Source organism: Nannospalax galili, unplaced genomic scaffold (genome assembly GCF_000622305.1).
Source record: "Nannospalax galili isolate Female #2095 unplaced genomic scaffold, S.galili_v1.0 scaffold51, whole genome shotgun sequence".
Lineage (NCBI taxonomy): Eukaryota > Metazoa > Chordata > Mammalia > Rodentia > Spalacidae > Nannospalax > Nannospalax galili.
In genome coordinates, this window is record NW_008329521.1 from 1,773,053 (window position 1) to 1,795,877 (window position 22,825).

General features: G+C 36.7%; 1 pseudogene; it reads right to left on the minus strand.

Annotated features, from left to right (window-relative positions):
* Positions 1–10,607: 10,607 nt before the first annotated feature.
* On the minus strand, positions 10,608–10,913 carry LOC103737987 (annotated as a pseudogene).
* Between the last annotated feature and the right edge of the window lie 11,912 nt (positions 10,914–22,825).

Here is a 22,825-nt window from a genome sequence, read left to right on the forward strand (position 1 = left end):
GTGCTTCCTCCGGGATAGCCACACCTTCTATAACCTCCCAAAACAGTGCCATTATCTGGGGACAAAATGCCCAAGCACTTGGAGCCTATGGGGGACATTTTCATTCAAACCACCACAAAGGGATTTCATTATGACTCTTCTTTACATATATAATATAGTCTCATAATATTGGTCACTTATTCCTCTCTTATTCCTCTTATCCCTCCCCAATCTCTTTCTCCCATTCTTAACCGATTTCTCAGCCCTCAGCATTTCAAGCGTTTTTTTAAGTGCATGCCTTTTATCCTTTTTTAGCTTCCACATATGAGAGAACATATATTTATTTTGCTTAGATTAGCTAATTTCACTAACATGATTATTATATTTCTATACTTTACTGTCTCATGAGAATAATGTTTACAACTATTTTGTTATAGTATGTAATGTATACAGTGTGTACATAGCATGTAATATATACAGGGTGTATCCAGTATGTAATGTATACAGTGTGTATCCAGTGCATAATTGAGGTACTCTGAACCCAGTGTGTAATATACACAGCACACCAAATGCATAATGTATATAGTATGTACCCAATGCATAATATATACAGCATCTACCCAGTGTGAAATGTATATAGTATGTACCTAGTGTGTAATGTATGCAATGTATATTCAAAGTATAATACATACAGTATATATCCATTGCATAATTGATATAGTTTCTATGAAGTGTGTAATGTATACAGTGTGTGCACATCATGTGATGTATCCAATGTGTAACCAATGTGTAATGTATATAATTTGTAGCCAATGCATAATGTATACAGTATCTACCAAGTGTATAGTATATATAGCCTATGATATATACAGTGTGTACATAGATGTAAAGTATATAGGGTGCTCATGGTGTGTAATGTATACAATGTGTACTAGTGAATAATGTATACAGGTGTGCACCCAGCTTGTAATGTGTGCAGTGTATACGTGGTGTATAATTATATAGTTTGTATATAGCATTTGATATATAAACTAAGGATATACCCTATATGCCATTGCATGAACAGCATGTGATGTATACAGGGTATAAAATGTTAATGTATGCAGTGTATATCGAATATGTAAGGTATTCTGGGTGTAATATTCACCATTAATATACATGCCACCATTTCTACATTAGGTTGTCTTAAAATTTCTTACACCAAAGAAATTAGTCCAGAGTTTACTGTGCATAGTGTGTTCTGATTTTAATGTATATAGTGTGTACAAAGTGGGCAGTGATCAAGAAACATCCTTTACCTTGAGGTTTTAATTATTTAAAAATGATTAAATTTGTGAGAAAAATTATCATTAGCTGTTTTGAAATATATAATTATATTCTATCAAAGTAATTAACATTCTATCTTATAAAACAATCAAAATAAATAAATTTCGTTTGTCCTACCAGACTACCATAGTTATTAACCACTTTTCTCTCCATTTACCTCCTCCACATATTTTCAGGGCTCCGATAATTACTATTCTTTGCTCTAATTCTATGAAACAAACCTTGTTGCTTATACATAGATTTGACAACATAGAGAATTTACTGTTCTGACTTACATCACTTAATGTCCTCCAAGCTTGCCTCTGTTGGTAAAAAGGCAGAATTTATTTTTATGGGTTAATGACAAGGGTAGGTGCCCCATATTCATCCATCAGTGGAAACTCATATTGATTTAATACCTTGGTTCTTGTGACTAGTACTCCACAAACATGCAGGAATCTAGATATAATGATTCCATTATTTTTCTATCTAAATAAATAGTAGTGTAATTGCTGGATCATTCAGAAATTCTACTTCTTATTTTACAAGAATATATTAATATTATGCCTTTTAGACCAAACCAATTTGACTTCTCACAACAACGCATGAGGCATTCTTTTACTCTACTATTATCTTCCATAGACACTATGTTGTAGACTTTTGTTACTTCTTTCCTTTGCCTTGTTGACAATAGCTGTTTTGTAATGAGAGGATATATGACTCTAGCTTTATCCTACATTCATATTTCCAGATTATTGGCTCATGACTTTCATATAACAAATAAATATTATTTTAAATCTTAATGTTACTACATACAGAATTATAACTAATAGTAGACAGATGACCTTAAAGGTATTACTCAACCTCTTTGAGTATGTCACGGCACATGTGAAATTAATGTTTTATAGCCCTCACAACAGTAATAGGAACTATTTGATTTGTATAGACAAATACCCAGATATGCAGATATTTAAAAGAAATATTGCTGGGTATTTACACATGATATAAATTCCTGTGTCTTCCTTTTCTAAATACAGTGATTATTAAATTGAGGACCCGTATTAGCATGGTGTTTATACTAACAAGGATAGGCACACATAACAGTAATGCAATGTGCTTGTCAAAAGCTGGAAGAGGATTGTAAATGCTTTCACTATAAAGAAATGATGAATGTTTGTAGCAGCAAATACACTTATCATAATTTAACACTTTTAATGTACAACAGCATTAAAATATAACATGATTCCCCATTAATAAGTACAGTTGCCATTATTTTTTGTCAGTTAAAATAACCTGAATTTGAAAACATGAAGATTATTTACAACTTCATTGTTGAGAGAACCATCTTCATTTCCACACTGGTTTTTCCCCACAAGCCACTAGTCTGTTAAGACATAGCGATTCTTCCAGGCAAAGATCAACATTTTGATGAAGTTCACTACCTTTTTATGTAACTGGATCAACACGTGTTAATTCCATAATGGATAAAGTTTCAGGAATGCCTAACACCTAATTATAACCAAACCCCACAGCTTCATCCTTTATCCTCACCAGAAAACTGCCAGTTAAAGAGTTTAATTAGCATTGCTCTCCTTAAAAATGCAAATTATATTGGTAGAAGGAAGAAGCTACTATTTATTTTTATTATTATTATTATTATTATTATTTTGAAAAAGAAAAAAAGATTTGTTCACATTTAGATCTTAAATTGCTGTGAACAAATCCACTATCTCTTATGGTGGTATGTGTGTGTGTATGTGTGTTCCTATATGTTCCTATATGTGTATGGAGGAAATCATTGGTAGCATTAAAGGTTTCTTGGAACCACAGAATTCTTGCTTTAGTTTATACTTCCTTATCAAATGTTGAGAATATTATTTTATGGGGAGTAGACAGAAAATTCTCCAGATGATTTTGTACTCATATTTTTGAGACTATTGCTTTATGATTGATCCCAAATTTCTTTGCACATTCACATCCTTTGAAGGGATGAAAATAAATCCATGGCCTCACACATGCTAGGCAGTTATTGGACTTCTGACCTATAGCCTCAGTTCCTTTCCTTTCTGGAAGCTTCTACAGCCTCTCAGGTCATGTAAGATGAGATCAGAAATGTGATGTAGACCTCACCATGAACTGATTCTGCTCATCTGTAACAGTCATGTGGCTCCTGACTGTACTTGAGTGTGCATCCTCTTCTTCAAAATATGATATCACTAGTGTGCACAGAATCATGTAAGTAGATAAACAGAAATCATTAATTTTTGGCAGAAGAAGGAAGACAGAGAGAAAGCTTCCAAATTAGTGAAGATTACTACAATGACCAGCATGAGTTTGTGAGAATTAGTGGTGAGTAAAAAGCTATGAGAATGAGACAGGACTTCAGACAAAAAAAAAAAGGTAAACTTTTCTAGTAACTCCTACTTTATTCAGAAACTTCTACATTATATGTTGTAAACCAAGAACATAAATAGAATGTTTGTATCTCATTTCATAGGAAAAAATTGGTTATATTTTAATCCAGAAAAATAAGCCTTAAACCAAATATATCCTCTCTTCCATTTTTAAACTAACAAGTATGAACTTCTGAGCTTTGCATGTGTTCTCTCCCACAGCCTAATCTAGGCTGATACATGATTGGGTTCAACTCATGAATGAACAGCATGCAATAACAGAGATTTGGGACCCTCAGCCCAACAGCCAAAACATGAAGAGGAAAAGTCAAATTAATCAGCAAGCCCCAAAGATTTCGATATTTGAAAAAAAGGCTCCATGAGAACCTAATTGGGCAGAGCTTAGAGCTGTCAGATAGCCACACTTATTGAGGCCTTTTCAGGTTGGTCCTCAGGAAAAGGAGCACAGCTTTCCACCATGTCCCCACACCTTTATCTATCTCTTCATCTGGTGCTGTTGGCATATTTTATAGTAACGTAGTAAAAACAGGGATTTCTCTGAGTTCTGTGAGATACTCAAATTGCTTTACTTAAAACTGAAAGGTCCCTAAACATAAATGGGAACATCAATTTTAGTCAGCCAAAAGTGTCAAGAGAAATAGTTTCTGAAAAACAGAGTAGTTTTGTGGGACTGAGTTTTTGGCCCGTCAGATTAATTGCTACATTAAAGTAGAATTGATTTCCACTTATGACACAGATCAGGGCTGCTGAAAACCTGACTGCTTGTTAATCAGTGATAAATCCCCACATTTGGGGATTATGAGGCCATTCCATAGTAAGTACAGGGGAAGCTGAGTTGGACTTTCTTTGTTCTATTTATATCATGGGCTGAAGTTGGGAATCCATGCGTGACACTAAAATATTGGCCAGGGTCCGGGTTACAGAGTTATACAGTAGTTAGAAGTATATGGCAGCCATTCTAGGCTTTCACAGTAGAGATGTGATGCTCTTTGCTCCTGTCTGAATAATGTGAGAATGTGGTGTGGCCAAAATTGGAAGAAAAGTGAAAATAACACCAGGAAAAAAAAAGCAAATTGAGACTGGAAGAAATATCCTAAGTAAACAACACAAATGACAGAAAGAGGATGAGCCAATGTATACAATGCAGAATATTTAAATTCACAGAAATGCACGAGTGTCTGTACATTTGTAGAAAATGTTGGAAAACCATGTTGAAGAATTGCACAAAAAATTGAATAAGACAAATAGATTACAAAGTGGAGTCATAAGATTGGATAAGGAAGATTTAAAGCAACTGGAATTCCTACATGGAGATTTAGATGTACACATAGTTAGCAAGGATCAAAAACAGTCATGTATTATAACTAAAACTGACCAAACTATCAATATGTATCTTTCCACAATTGTCAAAGTACAGGAGCTTTCAGGGAGGAAATTCAACAGGAATCCATGAGTTAACTAGAAGCTAGCACAAAACAGCTATCTTTCAGGCATTCATATGGAAACTAGAGCAACATTCTTGAAAAACCTATAAAATGAATAGATTATATATTGTACTTATATAACTGTGAAAGACAGGCAATTGAAAACTAGTTTCTTTTTCCTAATTCCTTTAATGCTGTTCCTGTACGATCACATAATAAATGAAATATACAGAAATGTTGGGAATATTTACTCAATTTCCTCATTATTCCATAACAATAAAATGCAGTAAAAATGCTTGCTTTATTAATAATGGGATTTAGTATCATTTTTACCTCACAGCTATGATTTCTGTCCAGGGAAACTCATAAGAGCAAGCTTACAGGCTGCAGTCCTTTAAATATATATGCTAAGGAGTGGTGCTGGGAAGGAAAAGTACATTATCTCATTAAAGGAATCTGTTTTTCCTACCACTATACCATGACTTAACATGATCTTCCTTTCTGAGGGGTGGTCCAGATGAGAAATTAAATGTATCCTTACCTATCTGTTGTCTTTGCCCTTAGGTCTCTTATTGTGATAGCTGAAGAGTAGAATGCTTTTTCCTATATTCTTTAGAGGTCAGATTCAAGCTGAAACTCCTGAGTTTTTATTGAACACAATAATGTTTCACAAATGAAAATAAGGTTACAATAATGGAAAGGGGGGCATAATGTATCTCTTTAGAAAGTCTCTTTCTCTTTCAAGGTTTCAACATGGCACCACATTTCACATTTAGAATACTGCATGGGAAGTATGTGTGTCCCCCCGCTCCAGGGTTCTTAGTTTTAAAATAAAATAATTTAGATCAGATTCAGAAGGAAGCTTATGGACAAATTTATTAGAATTTTTTAAAAGACAAAACAAAAAAAATAAAGAAACAGGGCAGGTAAGTTGCAAATCTTGGCAACAGCCAGGAGGAAGAAGATGGAGCAAAAAACACACTATTTGTAAACAGCCAAATGGCGGAAGTGGAAGCAATTGTGGCTTCAGAGAAAAAGAATTAGAAGTCCCAGACAGCAGGGACAACAAGTCCAGGACATCACCAGGATGCTGGTTTGAATGAAAAATACCTGCCATACTCCCAAGTATTTGAATACTTGGACCCAAATGATGTAGCTGTTTGTGGAGGTTTAGATTTGGTCTTGGAGGAAGCACAAACATCCCTTGGTAATGGGCTTTGAGATTTCTTATCCCTGCCTCATTTCTATTTGCTCTCTATCTCTGTCTCTCTCTCTCTCTTGCTCTCTCTCTCTCTCTTTCTCTCTCTCATTCACTCTCTCTTGTTCTCTTTCTTGTACCTTCTTGAAGATGAAGACACTCAGCTTTCAGCTCTGTCAGCCTCTGCCACCTTATCCCCCACCATGTTGAACTCATACCTCTGGAACTATAAGCACAATTAAAAATCATTTTACAATTGTTCTTCGTCATGGTATTTTATCAGAACAACAACAAAAATGAGCTATTCAGTCAGTATCCAAAAGAAAGAGATGGAGAATAAAAAAGGAAAGCTACATTATTTCTGAGTTAGAAAAGCATTCTATTTTATCACAGACTCAGGCACAAGGTAGCCACTGCGTTAAAGGGAACTTCTCGGGAAAGAAGAGCATAATATCTGTTAAAGGATAATTATTTCTCCTAGCTCTTTAGCATGGCTTTGGGTGAATGAGTTTTCCTGAAATGTGATGCCACATTATGGAGCAGCCTGAAAAATCACCATCTGACTCTTAGCATCCATTTTAACTAAGAGAGAAATTCAAACTGTTCCAAGTACCTGATCCTTCATATTTATCCTGGAACAAAGATAACTAAGCTAATTCTTGTCACTTCTTACAGCTTCAATATCCAACTTTATCAAATGGGTCCAAGAACACTTATAATTCAGGGTTTGTTCAAGGAAAGGAAAAAATAAGCACAATGCATTCAGCCCTGCTAGGCACACTAGCCATTTATTAAAACGTGTTTTTCTGAATCAATTATGATTCTGAATGCCCTGCTTTGAAGAAATCTGGAAACAAAGAAAATTCACTAATACTTACAGTAATCTCAAATCTTGCTGGAGACTCCTTCATAGCTCTGAAATCCATGTCAGTCCTGATTAACTTGCCTCTCTACTGAAAAATGAAAACAAAACTTGTAGCTTAAACACGAATATGTTCTAAAACACAATTCGAAAACACATGTATAAATAACTAGAGTGAATATTAACTCTAAAACATAAGTTCCAAAACTCATGGTTTATATTACCACTTCTCTGTGCAAAATTATCTGAACAGCATGCATATAAGCCATTTTTCTGAATTTCTATGATTTTTCTAATTTTTTATACTATTAAGTAATGAGAAAAAAATGAAAGGCTAATAACTAAAATATTTTAATACCAGGGAATAATTTTGAGATAAACAACTCTAAGGGCAGTGAAATGACCTGAGCAACTTCCTAGTAACTAGGACCCAGCATCTGTCTTACTGTAGGTAATTTGAGGTTGGGTACTTCTTGGTAGAAGGCAAGATCGTAAGGCCTACTTAAACCAGTAATGGGCACAATCACATTGAGAGTGAGTCTGTCATTGAAGTGACCTGTTAGGAGAAAACTTATTTACTATCTCATGTGTTAATATAATGGGGCATATACATTTTTTAATTATGGGATGCATATCTAGCACACAGACAGATTGTCAAAATTATATAACTCATTTGTCCACCAGTGTAAGGAGGATTTATTTATTTCCTACCTCTTCATAGAAGGTCCTTGTGTCTAAACTCATAAAAATAAAACCCTGAAAAAATAACTCAGGGCTCTTTTGCTGCATGCTTGCTCAGGCCCACTCTCATTCTATGAAGTATACTTTATGCTTTTACACTCACATTTAATAGATCTATACTTTTGATACAGTGGAAAACACAGTTCACTCTTAAGAGTTCTTAGAGTCAATAATAAAATAATTTAAGAATGGACTCAAATGATATCTTACAAACAGTTTTATTAGAGTTTAAAAACCCTCAGGGCAGGAGATTGTAAACTTCCTAAGGAGGAGAATGAAAGAAGAAAAACAAAAACAGAAACCATGTCCTAACCCTAACTCCAACTCTAACTCTTACAGCCACATGTGGCAGAGGTTGGGGGGAGCTTTAGAAAAAGAGTAAAAAAAAACCCAGACTTACAAAGCTACATCCCTGCAGCTTTTCTGTTAAACTAATACACTAGGTGGCAGGAAATATAGGCAGGAAAAAAAAATCACCATCTCATCGACTCACTAGCTATTCTACTTATCTCTTTATCATGACATAAGTTGAACCCACCTTCCTATGGGTAGTCCCAAGCCTGGAAGATTGACCTGGCTGAACTGGAATGCTGGATCTCCACCAAGGCCAGATGTTATTCTCTTGACCAGTCTCTTGACCAATTTTCCCTTAAGGTAGTCTTTCTTCCTGCTGTTACACTTTCAATACAATGACTCTGAGTTTAGATATCATATCATGGGACACCCTGAAAGTCCCTCCAGTAACAATCTCTTTAGAAATGAAAGAAAAAAAAACTTTAAAAGCAATTACTGTCCTTGGCCACAGAAATGGAAAGCCAAGGGTGTCATAATGAAGTATGAAAGAAGCTGAGCTGTGATATAATTAACTATGACCTCCTTTGTTCTCAATACAAATAATGATTTTAATATATAAGTTCACATATGGATATATATGCTTTTTATTTTTTATTTTATTTTTATTCTTTTGGCATTTTTGAGACAGGGTCTCCCTTTAGGCCCAGCTAGCCTGGAACACACTATGTAGACTAGGCTGGCCTTAAGAGGTCTGCCTGCCTCTGCCTCCTGAGTGCTGGGTCTAAAGGTGTGTACCACCACACCCAGCTTTATTTTATAAATTATATCTCTAAAATATCAATTTGTGGCTGTACAAAACATTGTATTTGCCACTGAATCCTAATTATGATGAAATGGGCTTAGGAAATCCCCTTATTTTGCTCCACTTGTTGAAATGCTTATACACAAGATTCTAAGATGCCCTAGATATAGAATCGAGCATTAGATACACAGAGACAGGAGCTCTTTACTCAAAGTGTATAATGTTTACTGTAAGCAGAGGCATGAAATGTGTTAATTGTAGAAAGGAAAGTGGCTCTGAAGAAAGTACTTCATTGCACATACATGGAATCACAGGGAGAGTAATTTACCTGAACCATCAGCAAGGTTACTGATTACTGAATGTAGAGATACATTCAAGGAAATGTTGAAATACATGGGGAAAAAGGATAGGCAACAAGATAAAACATACTTAAAAGCAAATTAGGAACTTTATGTCTGGAGTCATAGTAGAAGGATCAGAAAACATAGGTGAGTTTTTATGACAAGCTCTGGGAATAACCTCACCATCATCACACTATCCATTTTTCTCCAGCATTTGCCATGAAAATATTTTTAGCATTTTATTTATTAATTTTATTTTATTTGTATGAGTGCATTTACTGCCTGCATGCATGTAAGTGCACCTGTGTTATTCAGTGTTCACGGAGGTCAGAAGAGGGAGTTGAAGACCCTTGAACTGCAGTTATGGATGGTTGTTAGCCCAATGTGGGTTCTGGGAACCAAACCCAAGTCCTAAGCAAGGCCAGCCAGTGATCTTAACTACTAAGCCATCTCTCCAACCCCTGCCATGAAAATATTTTAAAGTATAAAAAAAATAAGAGTATAGTCATCAGCTTATTTGAGGGTAAATTCAGCAAGAGAAAAATGGAGTCAAATAGAATTAAAATAATTTTTAAGTAAAAGCCAGACTTGGACTTTTTAATTATACTGTTGTCTTAGGAAAATAGATGGATTTAGTGAAAAGGTTATTCTTTCTTTTTTTCGGTCTTTTTGAGACAGGGTCTCTCTGTACCCACAGCTGTCCTGGAACTCACTATGTAGACCAGGGTGGCCTTGAACTCACAGAGATCCACTTGCCTCTGCCTCCTGAGTGCTGGGATCAAAAGATTATTCTTTGAAGAAGGCAAGCCCTATGGTTGATTTCTAGTTTAATTCTAGTTACCTAGCCTCTGTTAGTCCTGTTTCTTCATTTGTGTTCTAGGACTTGTAGCATTTATTCACAAAAGTAACAAATACGTATTCTAAACCATACAGACTACTGGGACAAAGAGTAGAGATCAAAGTGAGTCCTCCTTGAAGAAGGGAAGACTCCTTGGTGGAGCTGGGACTGCTGACCTGGAGAGGGACAGTGACAGTGAAAGGGCATCTGGACTCTTGCCGTACATTCCCCTCTGTTAGCACAGATGAGGCAAAGAACAAAAACCATGGAGGAGGAAGTGGCCCTTAGGAGTGTCAAGGCAAGGGGAGAGCTAACTTACAAGATAGTCGGGGGTGGGGGGGACTAGTGGCCTGATAGAGAGAGGAGGTGAGAGAAGAAAGGCTTTGGCAGCTCTTGGACCTATGGCCATTCATACACTGTCATCTGTGGTCATGGTCAGGATCAGCTTTTCATCATTGGTGAGTTCTCTGGTCCACAGGGTCTTGGGGCCCTCTCCCTTCAGGAGCCTCTGCTGGCACACTTTTTTTTTCTCAGTCTCCCACTTCACCAGACTCTTACAGGGTCTGCCATCCGCCATCTGCTCCTCAAACTCCTCCCCAATCTTAATCTCCATGGTGCATATGGTGGTGGAGGTCTTGACATTGAAAGTGTCACCTTCTTGTTCGATCTCTACCACTGACTTGGATGCTACAGCCACAGCAATCTTCCTCAGCATCGCATTTGCCCCCAGAGTTCTCAGAAAATCCTCCAAGTTTTCCAATCATATCATCTTCCAGTTGCCATAAAATTTAGATTCTCTGCTGGAGCACTGGATGCTGTGTCCTATGGCCCAAAGATAATTCAATGCAGCCTTTATGGAATCCATCCTTAATATGTGATCCTTATGATGCAGGGGCCAGCAACTGAAAAGCCCTGTATGAACATTTTGATGCTTACAACATACCCAATACTTAAAGACAAGGGAAAATTATGATTACATAAATAAATTGACTATTTTTACCAAGATAATGGTTAGAAGTTGAAATTCCTCATATGCATTCATACAGCACTAGAGAAAAAGGAGTACCATTTGACTTTTTGCAAAGTGATTGTACCTCTAAACAGAGTGCTACGGAGAGTCAAATAGGAGTAGTTGCTTTAACCATCTTAGATATTTTAGTATATGGGCTATTGCACGCACACATAGAAATAATCTGAATCACCAGGCATGGTGGCACACACCTTTAACCCCAGCACTTGGGAGGCAGAGGCAGGCGGATCTCTGTGAGTTCAAGGCCAGCCTTTTCTACATAGTGAATTCCAGGACAGCTGGTGCTACAGGGAGACCCGTCTCAAAAAGACCAAAATAATAATAATAATAATAATAATAATAATAAATAATCTGAATCATTTTAGCTCAGATTTCTAACTTATTATCTGTCAGTCTTTTCTGCTGTAATCTAACTAAATTATTTACAAAACTTGTGAGTCACTATCGTCACAACAGAGTAACCTGAGGTTTCTAGTAATAATAAAAGATGTTGAGGCTGAAAGCCATTATGGCTTCTACCCATGCACACCGAAATACCACCTCTACCACACAATGACCACAAAGGCCAGAAGAAGGTGTCAGATACCTTAGAAATGGCGTTTTGAACAGTTGTTAGCAGAAATATATGTGTTGGAAGTGAACCCAGGTCCTCTGAAAGAGCAGCCAAGGCTGTAAACTGCTGAGCCATCTCTCCAGCCCAGCAGCAATTGGTTTTAAAGGAACAGAGCATTTTAAGTCTGTTAATTAGAACAAATAAAATAATAATTAAGCAATTTTCACATAGTATTAGCGACTGATAGAAAAAAGGCAAAAATTAATATTTAATATAAGTAGACTAAGCTAGCTCAATATTCATATTTATCTAATTGGGCAGATTAATTAGACATGAAGTGCAATATACACAATGAAAAACTCAATGTGGATAAGAAACTAAAAGAAAAGTACTTAATAAAAAACACAAGTGTAGCTGTTTCAATAGCTAGTAAAATATACTGACATAGAATACTTTTTAAAGAAGATTCGCATACATGAAGGATTAATTGTAGAATAAACATGTAATCCAAATTTTTGTGATCTTAAAATAATGTCTCTAAAATCTATAAGACAAAGTTTTACAGAAACACTGCAAGAATACAAATATGACTATTGATAAAATTATTTTACTGAATTTATCTCATTATTATTGAACAAATTATGTCAAATATTTAAAGCATTTAAAAACATATTAGACAACTCCTTGTGCCCATCTCTGCTCTGTTAAGATTCTTGTGGACACCGATATCTGGGAGCTTTTCTTTCTTCCATCTCTCTGTGCTCTATGATCTCAGCTCTTCTAGGACCCTTGGCTGTTTCTGTATGTTTTTGTAGATACACTTTCATTGGCTCTTTTTCCCATACATTTTTAAGCCTGCTATCTCTTTTCTGCTAAATCATTTGTGGACCACTGGACCTGGGACTTTTCAGGGGCATAACTGGATAAGTTTCCTTTCTCTTCACCTCCCTGTGCCCTGTCATCCTAGCTATTCCGTTACCCTCGTACTCTCCTGAGAGCATTCTCAGACTTGGCTTGGTAGGTTCCCTTTACCACACCTCATTGCACCAGTCATCTGTCCTCTGATATGGGACCACCTGATATGGGAGCTTACTAAGACCTTTCTTGGTACATCCCTTGTCGCCCCCACACACACACTTGGGCTCTGACATCCTTATCTCAGCTCTGCCAGAACTTTTGTATGCTCCTGCAAGATTTCTCAAATCTACCATGCACTCAGACCTGCTCAGGTTATTAGGATGCTTGTACTTCAACATCTGTGATCTTTCCCAGTCTAACCTATCAGCCAGCCTATTCACCTAGCAACCATTCAGCCTACTCTGCTATTCCAAAAACATGAAGGATAAACCCTGAAAGCTAAAATCCAAAGTTTTATCTATCCTTAGCTTTACTGAGACCACTTCTTAGACCCCATTTGCACATCAACATAAAGCAGCCCTCAAACCAGACGCCATAACCTGACAAGTTTGGGAAAATGCAAATAAAGATACAAATAACCACTCAACAAAGACCAGACTACCCATGCATACCAAGATGCACTACCAATGAATCAAGTCAAGATTTCAAGTACTCATTAAAAAAAAAAAAGAACAACATGAATAACCAAGAGACTATGTTTACTATAGAAATTAGATTTCCTTTTGTAAAGTTTCCTGACAGTAGCAACATAACAGATGTGCAAGACAGTGATATCAAAAGAGCAATTATAAATATTTTCAATGAACTCCAAGAGGATATGAATGAAAAACAAAATGAAGACCATGGAAACAGTTGAATACAATAAGAAAAACTATTCAAAGGATGAAATGAAAATAAAGAGATAGAATCTCTGGGAAAATCCAAATTTAAATAAAACTTGAAATAAAAAAGCCCTCATGAACTCAAACAAAAAACTTAGAGGGAAGAAGCAAAAAGGAAGCAGAAGGAACAGGACAGAGAATATCAGCTTGGAGAAATGGATCACTTAGTCAATGGAAATGCCACATCTAAAATAAGCCAAGAACAGAATATACAGACCTCTGGGACACAGTAAAAAGACCAAGTTTACAAACCATAGATATAAAAAAAAGAAGAAATCCAGTTAAAATACAAAGAAAATATTTTTAATAAAGTCATAGAAAAAAATTCCTGAAACCCCAGAAAAATGATACCTAGCCAGGTAAAAGAGGCATATACAAGTACAGAAAAGAAATTTCCCATGTCACATAATAACCAAAATGTGTAGGGTTCAGTGGGAGGGATGGGGGAGGCATAATGGGTGAGTGAGGTCTGGATTTGAGTTGGCAATGTTGTATTAAATTTTAAAAGATCAATAAAAATAAAAATTTCACAATGTACAGAACAAAGAAAAGATATTGAAAGCTATGAGAGAGAAAGAACAAGTGACATGCAAGGACAGGCCCATCAGAATAACAGCTGACTTTTCAATGGAGACTATGAAAGTGAGAAGGGTTTGGACCAATGTAATACAAGTCATGAAAGAACAAAGATACCAGCCCAGACTACTATACCCACAAAAGCTATCATTTGTAATTGAGGAAGAAAGGAAATCCATAAAAATGTGTTGGGAGCTTCACTAGACTGTGGCAGCTTGCCCTGACTTAGGCACTGTAGAAAGAAGACTGAAGAAAGAAGACTGCCACTTTAAGAGCTTCCCTGATCTTTGCTTCTGTGGTTTGAGTTGACAGGCTATGCTTCCCTGATTATTTGGCTATCCTGGAAACATAACTAAAGAGTTTTGTAACCGCTCATGGGCACCAGAGTCTCTCAGCACTAATAGCTTGGTTTCTATATAAAATCATGAATTCTAATGGTTGCTAAGAATAATCATAAGCAGTACACATTATATCATAGATACTATAAACATTACGCAGCTGAATCTTGGATACTGTAACTATCATGTGAGTTTCGGTTGGTGAGGTAATGCAGTAACGTACTGTATTCTTGGTTATTTCCTGGTTACTTTCTGTTAGTGATGTATCCCTTGGTTACTCCAGATCTGATTCCTAGATAAGCTGTGTTTGATTCACAATAAACATGCATTGGCTCATAACCCTCTGCATCCCCTTTGTCTTGATTTCTATCCATCGGGGTCCCCAAGCCCACCAGGCTTGAATTGTGGTCACTGTACCATGACAAAAATGGATTTAAGGAACTGATGCCTATGAAATCAATTCTATGGAGAATAATCAAAAGAATACTTAACTCTGAGAAAAATTAGTCAAGAAGGCATGGAAAATTAATAAATTACCCAAATAGAGTCAACCAAAAGAGGTCTAAGAAAACAGCACTATAGTACCAACATAACAGGAATTAATATATATATTGGTCAACAAGTTTCATTAATGGTCTCATCTCCATAGTAAACAACACAGACTTACTGACTGAATTGGAAAACATGATCCATTACTTTCCTTCCTCCAAGAGCCATTTGTCTCCAACAATGATTAACATTTTAAGACGAAATAATGGAAAAAGTTATTCTAAGAAAACAGAAATAGGAAACAAGCAGGTATAGCTATTATAATATCCTAGGAACTAGACATCAAACTAAACCTAGTCAGAAGATATGGGAAATGTCACTTCATACGCATTAAAGGAAAAATACACCAGGAAGACATTACAATCCTAAACATAGTCGCACCACACACAGGGACACATGATTTCATAAAAGAAATATTAGAGCATTTGATTTAAAATCACACATAAACTCCCATACAATGATAGTGGGCATCTATAATATCCCACTGTCACCAAAAGACAGGTTGACCAAACAAAAACTATACAGAGAAACCCTGGAGTTAAAGAATACCAAAAATCAAATGGCCTTAACAAACATCTACAGAACATTTCACTCTAAATCCAAAGCAGTACACATTATCATACACACTTTCTTCTCTGCAGCCCATGGACCCTTCTCCAAAGGTGGCTAAATATTAAGATATAAAGAAATTCTATGTAAATTTAGGAAAATTGAAATACCATCCTGTATTTTATCTGACCACACAAGAATAATGCTACATATCAACAATATTAAAAAATGAGAAAAGCATACACTCATGGAAGCTAAATAACACTCTACTGAATGTAATTTTTATTGAGGGCAAAATCAAGAAGAAAACTTAAATACATAAAATCTACTACCATCCAAGTTAGATAATAAATTTATTCAGCAGTTGTGGAATTCTCACTATATATGTGACCGTAAAGCATACTAAACTTACTTTTCATAATTTATATTATATAACTCAGTACTAAAATAAACAAAAAATAAATCATAAGAAATAAGTTTATCTGGTCACATATTACTAAACACAAATAATAGAGATTTTTATGCCATCATTGTTACTAAGGAAATCAGGGCTCCCTTTTTAGTTTTTTAGTCTTATTAATAAAATTCTTTTGAAATCAACTTAGAAGAAAGATGAGGTATAATTTTAATACAATTTGAAATAAAAGAAAAAAATGAGGCAAGCAAACTAAATATTAACCATTTTGGGGAGGCTAACTCTGAAGAAGAAAAAGAAAGAAAATCATCCTTGTTTTGTGTTAGAGTCAATCCAGAAAGGCAGCATTTTAACTAATGTGGTTTGGAGAGCATCAGAGAAAGGGAAAGGTGAGAGTCCAAGAAAGAGTGAGAGAGCCCCGTGCCAGAGAAAGCATGCTTACGCTTATTGCCAGTATCTAAAAATGAAACAAAAAGAGGGAAAAAGAAAAGTTAAGCTTTTTGAGTTATTAGCACTCAGGAAAACAGGAAAGCTTCGAGGTGCTGCATTACAGAGCCTCTGCAAGCAGATGCATTAAGGAAGCACTTTCTGAGAAGTATAACTGTTTTGCTTCAGCAGGATGTAAATGATCTTCTATCTCCTTATGATTTCTTAAGGTGATTCAACTTTTCTAAGGAGTGGTCTTCTGGTCAGGTGACTGAGAGGCCAAACAGGGTTAACTGTTGTGAAAATCACAACCATCACTTCAAAGGAGATAAGAGATATTTTATTCTAGAGTCAAATGTTACAGAATCATAAAAGAAAAAAGTGGCCAAGAGAATAACAATCCCAGGCCTGGATAAAGATACAAAGCTATTGATTTATTTTTGCTAATTATAAAGGCTAGCTTAAAGGGAAAAAAATGTACTAGTTTTGGTGGTGCAAGTCTTTAATCCCAGCATGTGGGAGGGAGAGGCAGGTGGATCTCTGTGAGATTGATGCTAGCTTGGTCTACATAGCAAGGTCCAGGCTAACTGGGGTTACATGGAGGACTTGTCTCAAAAAGACAAAAAAAAAAGAGAAAGAAAAGAAAAGCAGAAAAGTTATATATGTCTACTCAAGTTTTATTTAAGAGCAGTTCGTTTTTGCTCAACCTTTACTTACGCATAACACAGTAGTTAAAATTACCAGACTGCTGTAACTAACCTTCTTGGGTGCTCAATAACCATAGTTGGATGCTCATATTAATGTGGTGAGAGGGATTTAAAGTGACAGTTTTGTCCCTTATCTTAAAGGTCAACTAGATTCCAGAGGACTCTGGGGCATCTCTCAAAATGTCCTATAATTGTATTGGGTCACCTCTTCTCTTGTTCAGGGAGGCCAAGGACAATCAATCTGATGGACATGAACTAGTGTTCTATCTACAAAGAGTAAGTTCAACACAGATGGAACAGTTTCCTCAATGCTTCCAGCAAAGACATGATCAAGCGAGGCCTTTGAATTATCCTAATATACATAGAACTGATAAATATAAACCCAAAGGAGACAGAGGCTCCTCCTAAGCCCAAGTGATCCATGAAGACCAGATTCTCACCTGACTTTTACAGTAAAAAGAAAAAAAATGTTTACTATGGCCAACTGCATGTGTGTAAGTGCACCCATGTTGTGCAATCCCTGCGTAAGTCAGAAGAGGGCATTGGATCCCTTGAAACTGGAGTTATGGATGGTTGTTAGTTGCCCTGTAGGTTTTGGGAATTGAACCTGGGTGCTCTGCAAGAGCAGTCAGTGTTCTTAATCCTTGTCATCTCTCCAGCCCCTGGTATGATTCTGTAAAGTCCAAAAAACTGTACTTCCCAGACATCAGCCTTAAGTTTATATGAGATGTTATTTAAACAATTCTCACTAATGATTTTCTTCTTAATAAGAAAAATGATATCTAAATATAAGACTTCAGCCATTGGACCAATTTAACACTGCAGTGCCTGCCTGCCTGCAACCAATAGAGAGGAACTCACTATTGTTTTAATATAAAAACTCTATGGCGGCTAAATTTCTTCTTTCTCCCTCTCTTAAAGTCACTTGGAAGGGAGCTCAAAGGGTGACTTTACCCACTCTAACATCTACAAAAGTGCCTGGAAGCAGATCCTGAGTTCATCACTCTTGAGCTCAGGAAAGAACAGACCAAATTCCTCCTGAAGAAAAGAGAATATCAGTGGATTTCAGTACAAGGAGTTCGTGCTGCTGGTATGTGGCTCCCATTTGGTGATTTCTCTAGTAAAAAGTGTTTTGTTCTTAGGTCCCCACATTTGGGAAACATAGCTATAAATGCAGAAACAGAAACTCACACCTCAGAGAGGATAAGAGATAGTTTATTCCAGAGGGATATAGAAGTAGCCATGGCCTAGTAATAAGATTAATTTCAATGTTCCAAGTTCCATGTTCCAAGTTCCAACCTGGTAACTGTTTGATGATGTTTTATAGTAAAATAATGCAGGGAGTCATAAATCAAAACATTTTCTAAATACATTAGTGAAAACATCAGGTAAGTGGGTTAAAGCAAAGGAGAAATCTGTACTATATGTCAAATGTTATCTGATCATATTCTTAGCCTGTTGGTTGGTTGAAGCAAGTAATCTTTAAATAAATATATTCTTAAATGTTTTACCTATTAGCCACAAGGATAGTAAGTCAGACACAGAGGTAGGCAATTAAAAAAACTATTTTGAGAACTAAAGATAGTCCATGATAAATTTTAATTAGTCTCTGAACTTCCAACTCTCTAACCTCTCCACAATCACTGAAATTCTACTCAGTTAATCAGTTTTGGAAAGAGTTAGTGCCCTTCTTTCCATGAACTTTCATTCACATAAACAATGCTCACTGATGTGGGGGAGCTAATATAGCAGCAGTAAATTTGCAATTTTAAAAGAATTATCCAGGAATTGCACAAAACTTTATTGCTTTTATTTAATTAAATTATTTCATCTCTAAATCATAGTATACACAAAAGAACCCCAAATTATTTAATACGTAATGTAAAAACTAATGTATTTAAGTATTCCATATTCAGGAAATGAAAGTTAAGGAAATGGGTCACAAATACTAGTAACATGAAATAACTATGAAGTAAATTGAAAAAAAAATTGATCTTACTGAATTAAAATTCAGAATTATTATTTATCTATAGCCATCATAGAGTACCTGGAAAGAAGCTAGCAGAAAAACAACAGCAACAATATCAAGAAAAACCACCTGTAGGTGTAAAATATATACATATATATGAGAATATATGTAGAAATATATATACACACACACACACATATATATATATAAAGTTTTGTCAGTCAATAATAAATGATTAAAAACTCCTGAAGACCAATTAGGTAAATGTTGATCACCCCCAAGATAAAAGTGCCACTACTGTCCCAATAGTGTTTGCTTTGTAGGTCATTTTCTATTAGGCTTTAAAACTGTAGTTGGACCATTGATTGATGTTCTCCCATAACAGCTTGCACAATGTTCTTCAAATCTATGAGAGCTATTATTCAAGGGAGCTGGCTTCTAAGGCAATTCCAGATCCATTTCTCCAAATCCTTTGTTTGAAGTATGTCTTGTCTTCAGCAAAAGGATCTTGCCTTCAAATTCAAGGGCCGTGGCAATAACCTGTGTACATTTTGAGAATATCTTGGACTACCTTGGTGAACAACTCAAAGGGATTTTTATCTTATGTGGCACTGTTTCTTCTTAAATAGCCTTCATCTATACATATGGGCTCATGTACAGATATTTTATGTATAAATTTTCAGTGGGTTTTTTGAACTAATATGATTCCCTCTGGTTTTTTACTTCAGCTAAGCAATCTCTCTCTCTCTCTCTCTCTCTCTCTCTCTCTCTCTCTCTCTCTCTCTCCCTGTCTAAAGCCCCTCCTCCTTCCCCAGTTAAAGAGCCCCAATTTTCCTCATTTCACTGTCGGGAGCCGTAGGCCCCTACCCCAGGAAATAGCAAGACCTGATTCCTGGCAAAGCTGTTTTTCAGACATCAAGGCTGGCCTGGTTTGAGATTAACCAGATGACTATACTTGAAAGCCTCTCACAAACATGTTGTGCTAACCTGGGCACTTAACACTTGAGAGACTACCTCATTTTCTCATGTAATTGCTAAGAAACTTTGGTATTACTCTGTAATCATACAAGTGTAACCTCTTAATTGATTTATAACTTGCTATATAGAATTGTGGTGTTACTATGGAATTTACTCTGTGATCAATTGGTGTGGTGTAATTATGATAATTGCTCTGTTAATAGAATTGCTCTGCCTCAATAGATTTATCCCTTCCAACTTTCCCCTTTCCCTCTCTATAAAAACTGTTCCTTCTCCATCAATAAATGAGACTTGATCAGAAAGCCTGTCTTGTCTCCATTCTTTGTGTCTCTTGCCCCTTTCATCCCCGCTCCTCATTCCAGGTACCCACGTTGAAAGTCCCGCGGGCCGGGACAGTCCCTTAGATATAATATCATATCATCTGCAAAAAGGGATAATTTGAGCTCTTCTTTATCTGATTATGGGACAAGAATTAAGCAGGCACAAAATTTATGTTCAGCAATTGCAGGATGCCTTACGGATGCGAGGAGTAAAGGTTAAAATAGAGGATTTATTTCGGTTCTTTGAATTTATTAAGGAAACCTGTCCTTGGTTCCCCCAAGAAGGAATAATAGATATTAAAGGATGGAAAAGAGTAAAAAATGCTTTAGAGGATTACTATAAGGTCTTTGGACCTGAGAAAATTCCTGTTACAGCCTTTTCCTACTGGAACCTAATCAGGGAACTAATAGATTCAAATGAAACCTCTACGGAGGCTGCCTTAAAGCAAACTTCGGGCCTCCTACAAGGCCCCCCTTCTGGCCTCTTACAAGGCCCCCCTCCGGAGTCTCCTGGGGATAAAGTAACTTCCCCTAAGGAGATAGACCTTATCTCCCTTGACAGTGACGAGGAAACGTCACCAGAGACATGTTCTAAGATTTCAAATCCTAAACATGTTAAATCAGAGCCTAACTCTAAATCCAGCACTGATGTCACGACACCTCAGTCTGGCACTGTGCCTACGGCTCCTTCGGAGGCGCATTCTCTGCCTCCTCCTTGCCCTCTCCCAACAGTTTTACCTGCCCTCGAGGCATTCCCCACTTCTCCCCTTGTCACCCAATTAAGAAATGAAGTGGCTTTGTTAAAAGAACAGCTTTGCCAGGAATCAGGTCTTGCTATTTCCTGGGGTAGGGGCCTACGGCTCCCGACATTTCACCATTGATAATACTTGTCTCCTCTGGTCCCCAATCTCTTGAGCTCCTTCTTAACATTTACCCCCATAGTTCCTTGTATAACCCTCCCTCTAACTCTCCTATTTAAATACCCTCATTTCACCCATTTCTTCCTTGATAACACCAGTCTCCTGCTCTCTCTCAGGTTTCTCTTCTCCCTATACCTACCTGATGGGAGGAAATTCATGTGTGGTACTATAAACATAGCAAAATATGCATGGATGGAGAGGTCATAGATCTTAGAGCAAACACCAAAGATGTCACATCCTTTAAAAAAATGCAATTTCTTACTCTGTGCTAAATGTGGATCCTTATATTTATAGGCTAGTATCTCAGTCACAACTCATAAAAGAAGCTTATTTTGCAGTAGACAGAGATTATTACAGAGTTCCACAACTGGTCACACACAGAGATTGTCTGTGAATTGCTTAACCCTAAGTGACACTCTACAATGCAATCTCTACACCTAAGGCTCATAGAATATAGCAGAGCAAGGGGTAGAGAGAATACTAATACATCTATCAACTCTCATCAGTGTAGCTCCCTCATGCAACAGAGGGCCATGAACCAAAAAGGACACCAATGGCCAAAGCATAGAGAATGTGGGCTCAGGGACCATTGTGGAAGAGGGAGGCATTGGAAAGATTTTAAGAGCTAGGGGAGGGGGTGCACAACCATATGGAAATAGAATCTTACAGGCTCATTGGACCTTGCTCATATGAACCTACAGCAATGGTGTCAGCGTACCCAAGACCCATGTAAATTCAAGATGACAAAGCTCCAGCAGAGAATTTTGGAAATAGGCAGCAGACCACAATCTTAGCCAAAGAATTATTGCCAGCTGATTACAAAGGGAGGGACTGTAGATAGGGTGACTGAACCCCAGTGGATGAAGTTGAACTGAGGGACATCTGGGGATACTAACACTTGACTCAATAGACCTTAACATAAATGACAGAATGCATGAGATCCAGTGGGGAGGGGAGGGGCAATGGTAGTGTCCCAATGGAAGAGGGCGTATAAAGATGATTAAGATGTGCTATATGAAATACGCAAAAATTAAATGAAAAATTTACAAAGCAAAAACTCTTCAAGAAAGGTCATATATTACATTGCTGGCGTGTATCTAAAACAGGAGAAAAATGGTGTGAATATACCTAAGGGAAGATGTTCAATTTTACTAATGTTAAGGCATTTGAAGCTGACTATATCATAAGTTATCATAACCATCAATAAGACTGATGCAGGGATGGAGAGATGGCTCAGCGGTTAAGACCACTGGTTCTCTTACAGAAGACCTGGGTTTGAAAACCAGCACCGACATGGTGGGTAACAACTATCTCTAATAAATATATAAAACTTCTTAAAAATAAAACTGATGCAATTAATGACATATAATCACGTTGAAGAAGATATTGAATGGACCGAATTAGTATAAAGCACGGATACACAAATCATTTTGGAAAAAGATTAGCTATACAGATAATGTACAAATATGCTTTCTCTGTACAGTTTGCTTCTTTGCTA